The sequence below is a fragment of the Falco naumanni genome, chromosome 5 (assembly GCF_017639655.2).
Source record: "Falco naumanni isolate bFalNau1 chromosome 5, bFalNau1.pat, whole genome shotgun sequence".
Lineage (NCBI taxonomy): Eukaryota > Metazoa > Chordata > Aves > Falconiformes > Falconidae > Falco > Falco naumanni.
The window spans coordinates 16,357,567-16,374,677 of record NC_054058.1 but is presented as its reverse complement, the minus strand read 5'-3'; positions in this window follow the sequence as shown (position 1 = coordinate 16,374,677).

The following is a 17,111-nucleotide window of genomic DNA, read 5'->3' as shown; positions in this document are numbered from 1 at the left end:
ATTGATGTGCAAGTGGCACAGTTGCCCCCATGCTTGAAGGCAGCAATGAGCTGCTGAGTACCCCAGGGATGCTGCTGGTCCTGCTTGCAAATCAGAGCCGGAGCACACTGGGCCTCAGGGAGCCAAGACTGTGAGAAGCAAACGACCTACCCCCAGCCACCGTAAAGTGCATAGCACCAAAGCACCTGGCAGAACAAGAGCAGCATTACCTGTGAGCTAATTTCACTGCTGCAAATCACCTGAGTAAATAGTTTTGGAGTGCTTTCAGCCTGGTTTTGATCTGATGAAGTTTTCTACCTAGTTGCTCAGTGGGTGAGGTGGCTTTGGTTTGAACTGGAAGAGGAGAGCCACTAGGGAGGGTTGCTACGATACTACAGGTGGCTTCAACCTCATCCCTGTTTCAAAACAAGCTAGTGAGCTGCCAGCCAGGGCTGAGTCCTGCTGCTGGAAAGGTCTGTGTGTCAGCCACTGAGGTGCTGGTGCTGGAAAGCACTAACACAAAATTTATTTCTATGAAAGAGGTGTAATCATGGCACTGGTCTCTTAGCCTGGGAAATAAGTAAATGGCTTACCGAAGTGGGGAGGGAGAAGGTGCAGCATGGCTGGCACTTAGCAATTAGATTGTAACATCCCACATCAGAAGCAAAGTGGGAGGAGGATGTGGAGGAGGGATGACACGCGTCTGGTCTGTTCATGGGGGCAGAGGAAGCACATGCCAGAGGCTTTGGGTTGCCTGTATGCAGTGCAGGGGGTAGGAAGGCAACCAGTAGGGCCATTAAGCCCTCGTGGTATCAGTCTCCCAGATATTATACATCTTTCCTGCTGTTATACATACCTTTGGCTTGATGGGCAGACCATAGCCTGGGTGTTCATGGAGCTGAGAGGCCCAAAGTTCTTGCCCTTGGAGCTGTTTTTCCCTGCCTGAGGGCTGCCTCCTGCAGGCACTGGGGATGCCTGGTGCCATGCTGCTCCTGCCTTTCTGTCCAGCAGCTCCTGGCAGGGTCACGCCAGGGGGTGGCTTGTCCCAGAGGCTGTGGGTGGTGACTCAGTGACTGGGCTGAAAGACACCCACATCTGCATTCCTTCCTCCTGCTTTTCAACCTCAGCTGTTACCTTCATTCCTGCTGCCTCTTCTGGCTTTGGTTTTAAGCAAACCAGAAGTATTCCCCTTTCTTCAGAAAAGCAGATCAACACCTCTCATGTTGTGGCCACCAGCTCTTACCCCGTCTTCTTCTGATAGGAGCCGGATTGCAGACTGAGACCCTTAAACTACCTGCCTTTTTTGTGTTACGGTGCCAAAGCGATGGTATTCCTGATCAGACACAATGCGATCAAACCTGGAGCCTGTTCCCATTGCCAGGTTTTCTTGATCAAATTTCTGTGAGAGGAAAGACGAAGAAAAAAGATGTGAATGGTTTTGCTAGCAGACACCTGGCCCTTGAAATGAAGTTGCTGAGCTTCTACTGAGAGACCTTTTTTGAAAAAATTAAATTGGCAGATATGGATAAATTCTTTTAGAAGCAATAGCTTGGTGTCATTAGGACATTATTGTATTTATTAACCAATAGGCACCAACAAGGGATGCACTCTGATAAATTTTGCCAGTTAAACCAAGTGTGATGATAAGCGCCGTGTCCAGCAAGCGGATTAGAAATGAAGATATGATAAGAGGGAAACTGAAACAGCGCGGCACCTTCAGACAGATGGTAGGATGGCTGCTGCATAATTTAAACCCAAAGGGAGGTGTGCTACCTAAGAGCCTTCGGCCGGATGAAAGAGCCAACTGCTTTGCACACGAACAGGCCAAGCGTGTCTCTGCTTCAGCTTTGTACCTGGGCAAGCTCACTTCAGACAGGAATCAGCAGGGGCAACCCCCACGTATCTATAGCTGGCTGCAGGGGAGCTGCAGGAAGATCTAGAAACATCTGAGTACACGGAAATCAAGGATGTTTGTCCCTCTCCATAAGAGCCTAAGATTGCAAAAGCTTTCCCTGGCCCAAGTCCAAAGTAAAAGAGTATTGAATTAATAATCACCACCAAATTGGGTCAGATCATATTTTGAAGTTCCATGATGATTTTATAAAATCATTTTAATGTATATTGTATTTAAGTAACTCAAAATTCAAATGACACTTCAAAAGGAATAACTGTTTTGAGTCAGAGGGAAAATGTTTGCTTAGAAAGTGTCGAATTTGGAAAACTTCTGTCTGTCTTTATTTCCCTGCACCACATTTTCTTTTACTTTTGATATTTACTAAAATTCACTCCTTCCTGCCAGAAGGCCAGTTTGAAGGAAATACCATAAACCCCAAATATGGAAATTTGAAAATTGGTTGGAAAATCCCAATCTGACTCCACTGATTATAGCAATGATTTTCTAGGACAAATTCTGTAGCTAATAATAACCCAGATCTGTAAAGCTGCAGTCGGTAAGAGTTGCGGTTCCCATAAATCAGGGGGTTCCGCTTTGGGCACTGGGAGTAAGTTACAAATACCCAGTGTTTGACTCCCCCCATCCCTGTGTTCCCATGTATTTGTTAATGTTTATCACTTACCAGACTAACACTACCATCCACGGGCATAACACAGGGTTTTCTTAACACAAGGAAAGCAGCTGCAGCATTTCCCAGCGCCAGTGCAGCATGTGATAAAATACTCTTGGTTTTCACACCTTAACCTGCTGTGGGGTGTAGATGTAATTCAAACAGTGAGGACGGTCCTAAAAACAACTGGACATCGCATTCCTACACAAATAAAGATTATTTATAAAGTCCTCTGATACTCCGTTGTTCAACTTGGTCTTTTAGGATATTTGTTGAGCGAAGTATTACACTTCAAATGTGTATTACCCTTTACTCTGAGGCTATTTGGAAGGAAAATAGATTTAGGACTATAAACATAGGTGGATGCAGAAGGTCCATTTTCAAAACATCTGCCTGTCTCGTTACTGATCTGGGGCTGCTCTCTCAAGGTCCTAATGCACCTTCCAGAAAGAGGATGGTCTAGTCTGAGTGCTGGAGCTTTGGGGAGTTGGACATTTTCATTTAAAAGTTTCCTGTTGACTTGAAGTAGACATACCAGTTTGGTATGAAACCTGTACCAGTTCCAAAGCGGTGTGTGACTGAGATTTCTGAGCCACTGAAGCTAACTCGTGAAACAGGCAAAAAAGAAAAAAATTCAAAATTCAGGTAGAGAAATAGGTGTGGATACAGTCACACTCATCAACCAGTTCACAGAAATACGGTGTAATAGAGGGTTTTCTCCACTCTGAGTGTTGCAAAGGGTTTGACATTTGTCTGGCTAATTCCAGAGGAGCTGGTTTTCCTGTTGGTAGTAACCCTCCTTGGTCCCACCTATGTCCCTGCTGGTCCAACCAGGCAGAGCTCCAGGTTCCTGAGCATGAGGCCAGAGTCTGAATCTAAAAGATTAGCAGGTGCTTAAGCACTGACCTAGCCATGTGCTAGAGGTGCTGTATAAGCCAAAAAGCCCACAAACCAGAAATTACTTGCCTGTAATGAAATCTATCAGCTCCGGGATGACAGCAGGGTTAATAGACCCACCAAAATCCCAGGAAAAACAGTGTCACATGAGATTTTCTCTCCCCCTGAGACAATCAATGCCAACACACAGCACTTATCAAGTTTAAAGCAAGTATTTAACTAGTGAAGTAAAGGTCCTGCTGTTCTCACACAGAACGCTGATGTTTATTGAGGTTTTCATGCTCCCCAGCAGACTGTGGTAGCTGACATTGACCATGTAACATTATCTGCAGCTCATCCTCTCCTTAAAATTAAATGGTCTTTCAACAACCCCAATGTCCTTTCTGGGCATTGTGTCAGGCTTAACTTTGTTTGGTTTTAATTTGAAAAGCAGAATTGGTAGCACATGCATAATATTTGCTCTTTCCTCTAATCATTCATCCCAGCGGGCTCTGGATTGATAAGGGAGGAGGAGTGGGCATGAAAACCAGGGCAGTTTTCCACATTAATCATGGAGTTGGTAAACATGGCGAGACTGTGCTGCTCTTACTCCTGACCGGTGGGTAACTCATGTGTTCACCAGTAACAGCAGGCAGGTCTGCCTTAAGCCCTTGGTACAAAACAGAAAGAGAAGAGAAAATATCATAGCTTACGTTAATGGCAGGGGAGGATTAGGAATTAATCACACTGCCATGACTGCCGGGCTCCTGGCTCCATGGGCTCCCAGCCCTGGGAAGACAAGCACTCCCTGCCTTGGGAAAATGTTTTCTCGCATTAAGACCCCGGAGAAGGTGCAGCCTTGGGGCTGGCTTAGGAGACTCTTGCACATCAGACATCCCCCACACCGTGAGGCGTGAAGAGACAGTTGGCGTGAACAGGAGGTGCCCACACTTTCCCCAGAGCTGCTGCCCCTCAGGGCTCGCCCACCACAGGCAGCTTGCTTGGAGAGCTGTGGCAGTCCGGGCAGCCTCAATAAGCACTGCACGTTTTTGCTTTCCCTGGCTTCAGAGCAAAAATAACAGCCAATCTGCAGTTGGTTAACTAAAATAAAATGAACTAAAATAAAATGAAGCTAAAAACAGCAGGGCTGTGTGCAGTGGTGCTAGCGGTTTGGGGATGGTCAGCTGGAGGGACCATGCTTGCATGTCTCATGAGCTGGTGAAGTTCAAAGGACCTTTCCCAAACTGTGATTTCCATCTCCAAGTGGCAGGGTAGAAACTCATACCCTCCCCAGGTTTTTCTTCAAGAGTGCCTATGCGGGCAAATGCCGGGATGGCCAGGAACTCTTCATTTCGTCTCTGATGCAACACCTGGCCCTGGAAGCAGCGACAGTAGGGACTTACTGTCCCAGCAGGGACAGTAGGACAGAGTCTGCCACAAATCAGCACTGACAGCTGAGATCTTCCACCTAGAGCCATCATTTGCTGAGAGCACGGGTGCTGTGCTGGCCTCTTCCCAGCCTTTTTACTCCATGAGTAAAGGCACAGGTTCTCAAAAAGGCAGCTTCAGCTCTTCCTAAAGCGGATGAGTTGGCAATATGCCCGGTGTGGCTAGCAGGTAGCTGTGGCTTGGTCAAGTGGGTCTCTCCTGAAGCATCCTCCCTGTGTCCTCCCTGCTCCCTGAAGGCTTTCAGGGCTCCTCTTCTCAAACCAGAAGCACCGAAGGTACCAGGCAAAGCTTCTCCTGTGTTTTACACCCCTTCAGCTCTGGTAAACTCCAGAGCCAATGCTGTGGCCAGGCAGTGCTTGCTGCCTGGACCCGTCCCCCATGCCTGGGGGATTGCTACCCCACAACATCCCTGCTCCTGCAGCTGGAAATGGCCCTGCCAGCCGCCCTGGGACGGGGGAACCATCCAAAAACCCCAGTGCTGCTGCCACGCAGGTGGCAACGAGACCGCTGGTATAAGCAACAGCACAAAGACCAGCGAGGAAGCAAGGGTTTGCTGACTGCCAGTGTGCAGGGTCTGGGTGCTGCCCCCCAGTACACGTCACCTGCTCCTGGCCCCTGCATTTGCTATGCAGGGAGGTGCAGGCCCCTGGGAAGTAGCTTCTGAAAGAGTGATGTATTAAAGCAAACAGTAGCTGACCTGGAGAAACTTCTTGGTGTGCCAGGCTGTGAACCATGACAGCTCAAAAGTGGCTTCCCACAGTGCACATCACTCCTCCCTGAGGTTGCTGCCAGCATGTCAGATACAGGAGCCAATGCTGTTGGCCATCATGGTCATCGAGGCCAGAGCTACCTTCTTGTTCTTTTACATACTCCACTAATATGTAAAAGTAACAGTCAAGACCTTGTCTGTCCTCCTGGGGCTTTGGGGATACCTAAATCATTTCAGGTGCATGGACACCTTTGGTTCCTGGCTAGAAGCTTCCTAATTTTGGACACTAAGGATTTCTCTTAGGTGCCAATGGCTCCATGTGCGAGATGTCAGGACAAGGTTTGCATCCTGACTGGAAGCCTAGAGGTGGGATCTCAGCCATGCAGAGGAGTTTACTAAAGGGATGCTTATTTTGAGCTATTTCACCTCCTGTTTTTTTTTTTCCCCCAATAACCCAGCCAATCAATGGATTATGACAGTAAAAAAATACGTATGGATTTGCACAAAATATCTGGATATTCTGCCAGGCCAGGGTTCAGCCTGTGTGCTGCTTTTAGTGCCCTGAGTTCCTGCAGTCAGCACAAAGCTGCTACACACTTGTATGATGCACCTGGCTAATTCTGCTTGCTCCCCTCCACAACAGATCCTGGGTCTCCTCACTGCTGCAACAGGCTGTCCCTCCTCTGTGGGGTAACACTCACCCACCGGAACCTACCCAGGGAGACGATCCGGTTGCTCCAAACTCTTCCTGAGTGACTGGCCAGGACCAGGCAGACCCCACCGACCCCTGAAGCACACCTCGGCAGCACACCTGCAGGGCACCTGCCGGGCACATCGTGCAGGGACAGAACACCTCAGTGCACACAGCTTGGTCCATCACCTGTGCAGTTCCTGCACAGGATGCTCCCACTCAGCCCTTCCCACAGTGCCCCGTGTTCCAGCTCTGGCTCTCACCCCAGCCCTGCGGCCAGTCCAGCCCACAGGGACATTGCTGGGCTCCTGGGGAGGCCAGCCAGGAGCTTTACGGCACCCCCGGGTGATCCTGCCTGCCCAGCTGCAGGAGGCAGATCGCCTCATCTGAACAATTCAGTGGCAGCTAATGACGGCATGGTCCGCTGGTCTGCTGGCTCTGCCTGGTCAGGATGCTCCTTCCAAGGGCCTTGAGAAAATACAGGGCATTTTGAACTGCAATAGCCACTTTCAAATGCCTGCCTTGAATAAGCTTTTTGTCTTGCAGCAAGTTTAAGATATTTTCAAAAAAACAAAATCCATAATAAGGAAAGAAGCAAAGTTGTCAGTTTCTTATCCCTCAAATCCCCCCACACCTTTAATAAAAAGCATTTTTCTGAAGAAATATGAAAAAAGGGGTAGGGGGGGAAAGGCAGAAGAAAGGCCACCGACTCCAGCCTGCCTGACAGGTTTTTTGCAGTATGTGGGTTTCAAGGGGTGTTGGGTCTCAGCTGGGGGATCACAACGTGTGTCAAAGTGTGGGGAGTGGACTCTTTCTGCCCGTTCTGAGAGCAGGGATAGATGTGAAATTATTTTAAAGTTGCTTGCGAAATGGTGTGTGGGTTTGCAGATCACATTTTCTGCCCTTTTCTAACGATGACAGGGAATTGCCTCACCCATGAGCATGAGACCATCTGGAAAATGTCATCCGGTGTGTTACTGCCTGTGCCAGAGGGATATTTATAGATAAAGTAAGCCACGCTGTCATGATTGAAACAAATAAGGAAAGGCTTCGAGGCAGTGGAGTGCCTCTGCCCTTGTATCTGCATGGCTTTGCCTGACAAGGGGATGCCGGTGCCTGCTGGCCCCCATGTCCATGGGGTGCCATCACCCCGCAGAAGCTGGGTGTCCCCACCATACTGCAGAGCACTGGTGCGGGACTGGTCAGACACGTGTGCCCGGCCACAGCTGCGGGGCAGCACATGCAAAGCTGCATGCTGAGGCACTTGCGTTCTGTCAGCAAGCAGCTGTGCAAAGCCTGCCCTGGTCCAAAAGGTAAGGGAGATACTGGCTCCCCTGATGCAGCTGGGGGTGGCCCAGCCTCTTCCTCCCACCTGTCCCCGAAATGAGCTGAAACACCTCACTGGCTCAGGAGCAGTCCCGCTGCCACAGGCAGTCAGCACAGCCTCACGTTCTGACGGTGGCTGCCAGCAGTTCCTCACACCACCACCATGCTTCATCTCCTTCAGCCATGTGCATGCCAATAACAGAAACCCAGAGACTTCGCTTGGTCTTCACCCGCCCTCCAAAACCTCCCTTTGATACAGCAGGCTGAGGAACTGAATGTTTTCATCTCCAAAAGCAGTCGGTTTCGCAGAACAGAGAGGAGCAGGATGCAGCTGATGTGCTCCTCCTCAGCCCCTTGCCCAAATCTGCTGCATCTCACCTACCCCTACATCAGCTGGGATGGCCAACAGTGCACCCATGGCTCACAATGTGTATATTTTGGACACAAAATAAGGTCATTTCAAAGGGGTTTCTCACAAGAAATGAAACCCTTCCCCTCAGCTGAGCAGTTTAGAGCATTATGAACCATTTGAATGTAATCCGCTTAACAAAACGCTGCCTTTACCTTCAGGAACGTACAATCCATGGAGTTCAGGCCAGCTCTTGTTACAGGCTTCCGGGATCTATTAACGAAAAATTAAACATTCACTTTAGATAGGCATGTATTTGCACATCTGCATCACCAAAATGGTTTCAGGCTCTCCCTCTGTAAAACTAATCGATATTGCTCACTTTGCAGCGCTACCTAGAGCAGCTCCACAATGCAATGGTATGGTCATGGAGGCGAAATGAAGAGCTTATGACGGACCCACCACAGCCCAGGTCTGTCTTCACAGATGCTGCTGGCTGGGGATCACCAAGTGTCTGGTTTAGTCTGTATGTCCTTCCCATTGAAAGTTTAGCTTGTTGTTTCCAGGAGCATAGGAAATCATGTTGCAAGACAGCCCATCCTGGCCCACTGGCCCCATGCTGGAGGGTGGGAAGCGTTGGGTTCTGGGGGGGTTCCCTGAGGGAAAGCCAGGCAGCGGCACTGGGCAGGTGCCACAGCCCATGTGCGGGTGGTGGTGGGGCCATCGATGCCAGGATGCCCTGGTGAGGGGCTTTAACTGAGCACCTACTGCGGAAAAACTAGAAGAATAAATCACTTAGTGACATGGACAAATCCCTATAGAGGTTTACCCGAAACCCACCCAAATTCTAAAAAACCCAAAATGCCTCCTCTGTACCTGTAAGCCACCTGTGTCCTGCACGGCACTGTTTCCTTTGCCATCCTGGCACATGTGACTGTGCTGGTTTTGGCTGGGAGAGAGTTGATTTTCTTCATAGTAGCTGGTATGGGGCTATGTTTTGGATTTGTAATGAAAACCATGTTGATAATTCAGGGATGCCCTCGCTGCTGCTGAGCAGTGCTCACACAGAGCCAAGGCCTTTTCTGCCTCTCACCCCACGCTACAGGTGAGGAGGCTGGGGGTGCACGAGGGCTTGGGAGAGGACACGGCCAGGACAGCTGACCCCAACCGACCCAAAGGGACATTCCATATTCCATATGATGTCATGCTCAGCGTATAAAGTTGGGGGAAGAAGGAAGGGGGGGACATTTGCAGTGATGGCGTTTGTCTTCCCAAGTCACCATCACCCATGACGGAGCCCGGCTCTCCTGGGGATGGCTGAACACCTGCCTGCCGGTGGGAAGTGGTGGATGAATTCCTTGCTTTGCCTTGCTTTCGTGCACGGCTTTTGCTTTACCTATTAAACTGTCTTTACCTCAACCCACGAGTTTTCTCCTCCTACTTTCCGATCCTCTCCCCCACCCCACGGGGGGGTGAGCCAGCGGCTGCGTGGGGCTCAGTTGCCGGTTGGGGTTGAGCCACGACAGCAGCAGATGCTGGGCAGCTCCAGCAGCAGGTGGCCGCACGTCAGGACCCGCAGGTGCCTGACACAGCCAGCAGCCAGCCACGAGCCATTAAGCACTCGTGTCTGTTCCACAGTAGGGCCACCCCTGTGTGAGGAGATCGAAACGAGCCAGAGGCAGCGGCGGGGCCGAGTGCTGTGGACAAGAAGCATCCACCACAGCCCTTCCCGGGAAGCCCAAGGAAGCGGGCGGGAAGGGGGTTCCCTGGGGACAGTCTGGGGGAGAGGCACACCAACAGGTTAAGCCTACACGGAAACACCCGGAGCTTGCCAGGACAAGCTGGCACTTGCCAAGCCAAATGACTGAGACCACATGGGAAACTGCTGATGTGTCACCGTCACCGCCCCAGTGTGACAGTGGCAGGAGCGAGGGCTCCTGGCAAACTGCTGGCAAGCACAGCCCGGGGAGGTTAATGATTAAATGGGGGAGTGGAAACCATGGCACTCAAGCAGCGCGGCCGGCCCCCCTGGCCAGAGGCACAGCCATGTCCACCGGTCACGACACATGGGTGGCCCCAGGTCAGGTCACCCTCAGCTCCACGCCTGGAGGGGTGGCAGGGAGATTTTAGGTGAAACCCCTCTGTGGCCTGGGGAAAACAAAGGGGGGAGAGAAAACAGAGTAATTTGGCAAAGGAACCAAGGGGTGCTCTGGCTAAATAGGGCTTGCATTGAACAGGTAGCCAGATCAAGATGAAGCATGTCCATGTTTCCACAAAAACATGGACATCTTATTTCCAAGACATGCAAACCAGGAATGCTTGGTTTTACGTGAAAATGTCAACATAACATTTTGAGTGTTTGATGAAGAAAAGATGGTCCTTGGGATGTGGCCCTTTGCAAATTATAGAGAAACGGCAACGTGCCCCACGCTGCGCAGGGGGATGTTATTCACCTGTTCGTTGAACAGCAATTTCCCTCCACCGCGGTTTGAGGGCACCTACTGCTTTGTCAGACGAGTCCTGCTGAGTTTTGCTTCTCTCTGTGGCCATGTATCACATGCGCTTTCCATGCAAAGTCCCAGCAGTTTCAGATGTTAAAAGGAGGAAACAGAATGCTGCAGCTGCAATAAAAGGTTTTGCAGAAATATTTTAAAACCTCAAAAAAACCCCCACCCAAACCCAAATTAAAAGCACAAGCCACTTTAAGCAAGGCACAACAGCGCTGTTGTAGCATCCTGGCAGATTTGCAGTTAACCCAACAAGCCCAGGAACTCGCCCAAGCACGCTACTGAAAACCAAGCACATACAAAACCCACCTCAGCAGCCCCTGCCTGTCACTGACCAACAGGTTTTGGAGCAGGTTAGGCCCCCGAGAGCCTCCCGCCCACCCCACAGCACTTGTTCCCCACAGAGCGCCCAGCCCAGCAGTAGGTGCCTCCGTGGCCATGGCTGGGGCACGTGGCTGCTCTGACCCCACCTGGCTCCAGGGACCCTTCCCCTGCAGGCACCCAAGCTCCGGCACAGCCTTCTCATTCTGTGCTGCTTTGGCCATGCCACCACCCTCTGCCTGGAGGGGCTCCCTTGGTGGAGGTGTCACCCACCTGGCTGCCTATGGACACAGCTCTGCACTTTGTGGCTGGAGAGGGTGAGTGGATTCTGCCAAACATCAGACCAGGTGCCAGCAATGGACCTCCATTACAGGACACCGCTTTGCTGTTGGGACAAGCCACGGTGGCCATGTCCCTGTGGTCGGGGCCACAGGGCCAGAGCTGCTTGCCCTGTTACCTGAAGACCGTTGCACCAGGAAGATGAGGAAGAAGCTTAAAATCACCCTCCATCTGGCCACTTGCTGATGGAAAAATAGGAAAAAAGGAAGAAACCCAAGCAGGCACCTGCTGTGCCAGCAGCTGGTCACCCCATCTCGCCTTTCTTTTCCACTTGGGACCCCTCGGTGCAGCTTTTCTGATTGTGACCATAACAGAAGGGGGAGGAATGTGCTACTGGAACAGCAGGAAGAGCTGTGGGGAACCGGGACATTAACCTTGCTGCTGCACGTTTTGTAGAGGCTCAGGCAGAAGTAACCCCTAGTTACATTTGTAAGTTATTTCCTCAATGATGAGCATGAGATATTTTTTTAAACTCATTTTTAGTGAAAACTTTGATTATGTATAACATGAATACTCTCATGCAAACAGGAATCTTCCTAAAGATAATTTATTAGACGTTTTTGTTGTGTAGCTTGATTATATTCCTTGTCTGAATTTCTTAAGCATTAATTTTGCCTCAAGAAAAGTGTTTAGAAAGTAACATTATCTTTACTGTCAGCTAACATGCTCTTTTAAATTAGCTTTTTATTGCTTTTAACTCTCCAAATACCCTGCTGAATTTTCTGTCGATGGGAATAAAATAAAGACAAACAGCCTTAGGGGCCGGCCGCGGGCACCCCGTGGGCAGGCTGCCAGCGCTGCAGCCGGAGCCAGAGCAGCCCTTCAGGTCAGGGCACGGCAAGCTCTGCACATCCACCGCGCTACCAGCTCACCTGGGCAGCCTGCCGACACTGCTTGGCCCGAGCTGAAAAGAAATAGAAACTGCAAACGCCGCTGGCCAGTGCAAATAATAGCTGGCTTTAAGGCACCGGGGCGTACAGGTGTGCGCACACAGACTGGGCTCACAGGGATCCGACTGTTATCGTGGCTCCTGCCAAGGCCACTGCGGGGCTGCAGACCCGCTCGGGCACCTGACCTCGCACCAGCCCTGGGTCTAGATGGAGAGATGGGATTTTATTCATCTGCTTCCAAGGGAATTGCTAAACCGGTGGCTCAGTGCCCCAGGAAGCATCCCCGAGCAGGGGGATCTCCAGTTAGCCCAGCTGCTCCAGCCAGGGGAAACCAGACCCGCTCTCACCAGCATGCCCGTGGGGCTGCCTGTCCAGGCACTGCCTGCTGCTCGAGCCCTAGCACACTGGCCTTCCTCCTCCTCCTCCTGGCTCTGCTGCTTCATCTGCAGCAGCCCCCTTGCCACGGGACAGAAGCTGACCCCCCTTTTGGGCACTGAATGCATGGCTGGGGCATGCCAATTATTTCTTTTCTCCCCTACCCAAGGCTCCTTTTTAATAAGTAATACATCTTTTGGAGCAGGGTGTGGGTTTCCATCCTGACCCGAGTGGGCTGGAATGGAGCATGGGAGCCCAGTCAGATATCTTTGAGCTGTGGCTCCATATTTCTACGGATGTGAAGGGGATACTGGGCTTTCCCCGCACCGTGCACAGCGGGCACAAGCCCACCCTTCACCCCACGCATCCCCAGGGAGGGCATCTCTCCTCTCCTGTACCAGTGGAGGAGGAAGACTGGAAGCAATTTGGAAAATGGGCTGTAACTTACCATGCACACATAGTGAGGGAGAGGCCAGGAAAAAAACAAAACACTCCCCTCCCCCCCGCCAAACCTAGAAGCTTTTTCCAACACAAGGCGCAGATTCAACGCCAACAAAACATTTTGTGGATTCCAGACTGTTCACGCCAAAAAACCAAATGGGGAAATAGAAGTCAGAGGAAAGAGAATTTCTCCCTGGCAGTTTTGATCAGTCTTTTTGATTTTTATTTAAATGCATTTAAGATGTCCTTCCACTGAAAGGTCTCCGACTTGAAAGAAAACATCGCCTCTCAGGCTGAACAATTTATTTAGTTTGTCCAAAAATTTTTTCTTTACTCCTTTTTTTTTTTACCCGATATTTTTTAATTGCTTTGAGTAAGAACAAAACTTTCTTCTCCAGTTTTTTCCAAACTACTTAAAAAAGGGAATTATTCACACAGCTCTGTATACACTGCTCTGCACAATGGACCCACCAGTCTCCACAAGAGCCTGTACTCTTATTTATTAGCATTTACAACACAGTTTTGATGTTTCCCAAAAACAATGCATCCTTTTGCTTGAAATTCTGTAAGGTTTCAGAAAACCCCTTCCTTCCCTCAGTACTGCTGGTGTTAAATCTGTCATGGGAAAAGCTGCAGGTGGAGTTAAACCACCTGTATGTGTCCCCTTACTGCAGAGGGGCTTCTGCTATAGCCCAGGACCTCGTTCTGTGCCACCCACCTGCTGATGGTGGGGCAATGGGGGCTGCAGCGCTTCTCCCACACGCTCGCTGACTCTCTGAAATCAGTGAGGCAGCTTTTCCTCTCTTGTTGACGAAGACAGGCCAGTGTGTTCAGGGGATGAGTCAGAACAGACACCACATTTTCACTCCCAGGGGTGTCTGGCCTTCATACCAACCTTTTCCTTTGGGGGGAACAAAAAGCGCATTAATCTAGAGTGGTGCAGGAGCCAAGACTGAAGAAAACCAGGCTGCAGCCCAGGCCTGCTTGCTCCGTGTGGCAAAGTTGAGCCGCTCCACATGCCTGCACACTCGCTGCCTTCACTGCTGCTCAAATCCACCTCCCGGGCTGCAGAAACCTGCTGCCACCTGAGGAGATGGGCACAGATCCTGCCCACTGCTGCATCCTGGAAAAGGTGGAGCACCGCTGCTTTCACCCAGAGAAGGGGGTGATGGAAGCGTTAAACTACATTTCCATGGATGCTTAGAAAACTTAGAAAAAAGAGAAAAAAGCCAGAGACAGTGATGTTTGAGATGAGGGAAAAAGCTACTGTAAACACTTGCTATTCATTTGCTGCATCAGCTCTTCCCTATTAGCCACATTTGATCAGAACAGCAGTTATAGCTCAGTTATATATTAGTTATACAGTTAAATAATGCCTTACTTAACATTTCCGCCAGCTCCCTATTTTCTCAAGCCTTGAGCACCTGCACTTCCACCTCCCTGGCCCATCACGTTGTTCAGAGTCTCATTTCAAGCAAGCACACTTACTTGTACTTGAAGCCTGCAGACTGGGTTTGTAATCGCTTCCAGAAACCACCATTGTTTTCCATCAAAGCCAAAGGAACGAGATCCCGAGGCTGAGCGGCTTCTTCCCTGCCCCACTCAGCCAAGACAGCTTTCATGTTTAGTGCCATTGCTCCATTCCTGTGTATTGCAGCCGCCGTAAAACAAAGCTCAGGCGGCCTCAGACAGAAGCGAGCGCCAGGGTACGGATCATAAAAGCAATTACCAGCATGGCAGGGGAAATACGGGCAGGAGGAAGCCAGGAGCACCAGGGAGAGGCTGATTTGGGGAGATGGGGTGTGGTGAGCAGCAGTTTGGAGTCACGGGATGCCCTGGCTGCACACAGAACCCACACGTGGCCTCACCATGGGCAAAACCAAGTCAGTGCCAGGCACCCTGTACTATTAATTTCTAGTGGAAACACTCGCTGTTCAAAGCAGTGCAAGGTAATGGCTGTGCAGGAAGAAGCTCAGGTGTCTGGGGGCGCGTGCGGCTGGGGGCAGCAGTGCCCCAGCTCCCTTTACAGCTGTGCGGGAGATTCAGGCAACACCAACCAAACACGAACGCCCCACGGCTTGCCAGCCGGTGGCTCCCGTGGACCCAGCACCCAGGTCTCTGCCACCTGGGAAGGGAGCTCAGACACCACCCCGAGGTGTCCATCTCAAACCACATCCCAACAGCAGTGCCTGGTCCGTGGTGCACATCAGCGTGAATGACGCCTACAGCCACGGTGTCCGAGAGCCTCAGCTCTCCATCCATCCCCAGCAGGCAGAGGAGCTGGAACGGATAATCTGGAAGCATCAATTTGAATTAGTTTCTGCTGTCAGCAGGACTAGCACAGTAACACCAAAATAACTAGCAAAGGGCACAGGTGAGGGAGGAGCTGGTGGTCTGTGTCAGGTCTCACCTACATCCATGCCACCAGACAAAGCACCAGCTTCAGCCAGGATCTTACCCACACCGGCCATGCGGGTGGTAGGAGCACATATCCGTAACTTCAAGAACAGGGGGGAGGGAGGGATGTCACTATGACGAATGTGTGCTGGAGGCCTTCTGCTGCCACTATGGAAACAGCCCTGGGGGTTGTGAAAACTTGTTGTCGACAATTTTTGTGAAGACGTTTTGCACTCATCTATTAGGTCTCAGAACTAACGAAGAGAAATTGAGCACAGAACTGAAGCTGGTATTAGTAAGTGGGATTAATGTCATTAAAGAATGGGAGGCATCAAACCACTCTAAGTACAAAGGGTGCCTTAAAGTGTTGGCTTCATAATGTCAAAAACAGCTGCAGGCACATCACTCGAGGGGAAAGAAAAAAAGCAGAGAAGGATGAGTGATAGAGAGTGCTGAGAACAGGAGGTCAGAGGCCACAAAAGCTAGCATTGCCAAACTGGAAAAAAATGTTTGCTGAGAGATGAGCGCAGATAGCTCTGGACAGAAAAAAGATGTGGGGGGAGAGGAGGAGAAGGCAATGTGAGCAAACGCAACAGAGGAGGTAAAATCTCTGAGGGACACAGGCCATAGCTAATACTGTCCCACTATGGATGAGAAAGAGCTTGTGAAGAGGATGAGCAGGGAAGTTGGTGGAACTTTGTTTTTGCCTGTGGCACTGTTTCCAGACCTTCTGCTTCTGGAGATGAGTCCAGTTTGGTGGGTCGATGCCCACCGCTTGTTCCTCCACACCTCCTGGGTTTCTGCTCAGTCACCCTTCCCGCAGCTTCTGGCAGAAACTGGTTCCAGCTGAGAGGCCCTCAAGCACCTACTGTCAGTGTTTCCCAGACCAGGATGGTTAGTCATGTATTGTCACCCTGTCCTGGATTTCCAGCCACAGCCTGTCTTACCTGTGTCTGACAGGACAGGAAGGCAGGAGGACACAAGCCCGGGGTGGCTGGGCAAGAGCCGCCAGAAAGGCTGCAAATGACCGCCAGAGCACAGAGTCTTTTGTCCTTACCTCCAAGGTCGCCCCAGCGCCTGGCAAGCACCAAGCTAAAAGCTCCTCTGGGGAGCTCCTGTGCCAGACCCCAGCACCAACCCAGCCAGGTGCAGGGGGGATGAGGTGCATCCTTCTAGGAGTGTTTTTGTTCCCTCCAACCCTGGCAGCCTAGAATGACCCCAGCCACCCTCAGCACCCCAAGTCCCCTCCTGCTGTGGCCGTCACTTCCCAGCATTTGCATTTAGAAAACAAGAAGTTCTCAAAAACCCAACCAAAACAAGAGAGGCTTCACATAACTCTCTCCCTTCCCAGGGAAAGAATCTGAGGCAGATGCTGGTAATGCCACGCAATGACAAAGATATCTTTCAAGCAGGAAAAACATTGCACAAGACGATGAGAAATTCACCAAGCAAAAGTGGGATGCCAGAGTCCAGACAAGCTATCAAGCACGCCTTTTAATCAAGTACTGCCCCATCTTGGCCAGCTTAGCTGCTTAGCGTTCATTTGGTAGAAATGCCGGTAGGATGAAAGACACAAAAAAGGTCCACCTGGGCAAGGGGGGGATGGGGTGGGGGATCAAACAACATTTGCTTTCATGTATTTTAAATCAATTTTCCTCAAGTTCATTGGTAATGTCTCACAAGTCATAAAGCAAAAGACACGTCCCAGTTATCTGCATGCTGTCGATGCGTTTTGTTTCCTTTGGTTTTCAATTCATTTGCTCATCAGACTGGTTTCATTTTGTGGTTTTTATGAATTAGCATAGTTAATGTTGTTAACAAATTTTTAACCTAAAATCCTACTTCAGTAAGATGAAATAGAGATTTGACCCATTTCCCAGACTTGGGGCAAACTGCTT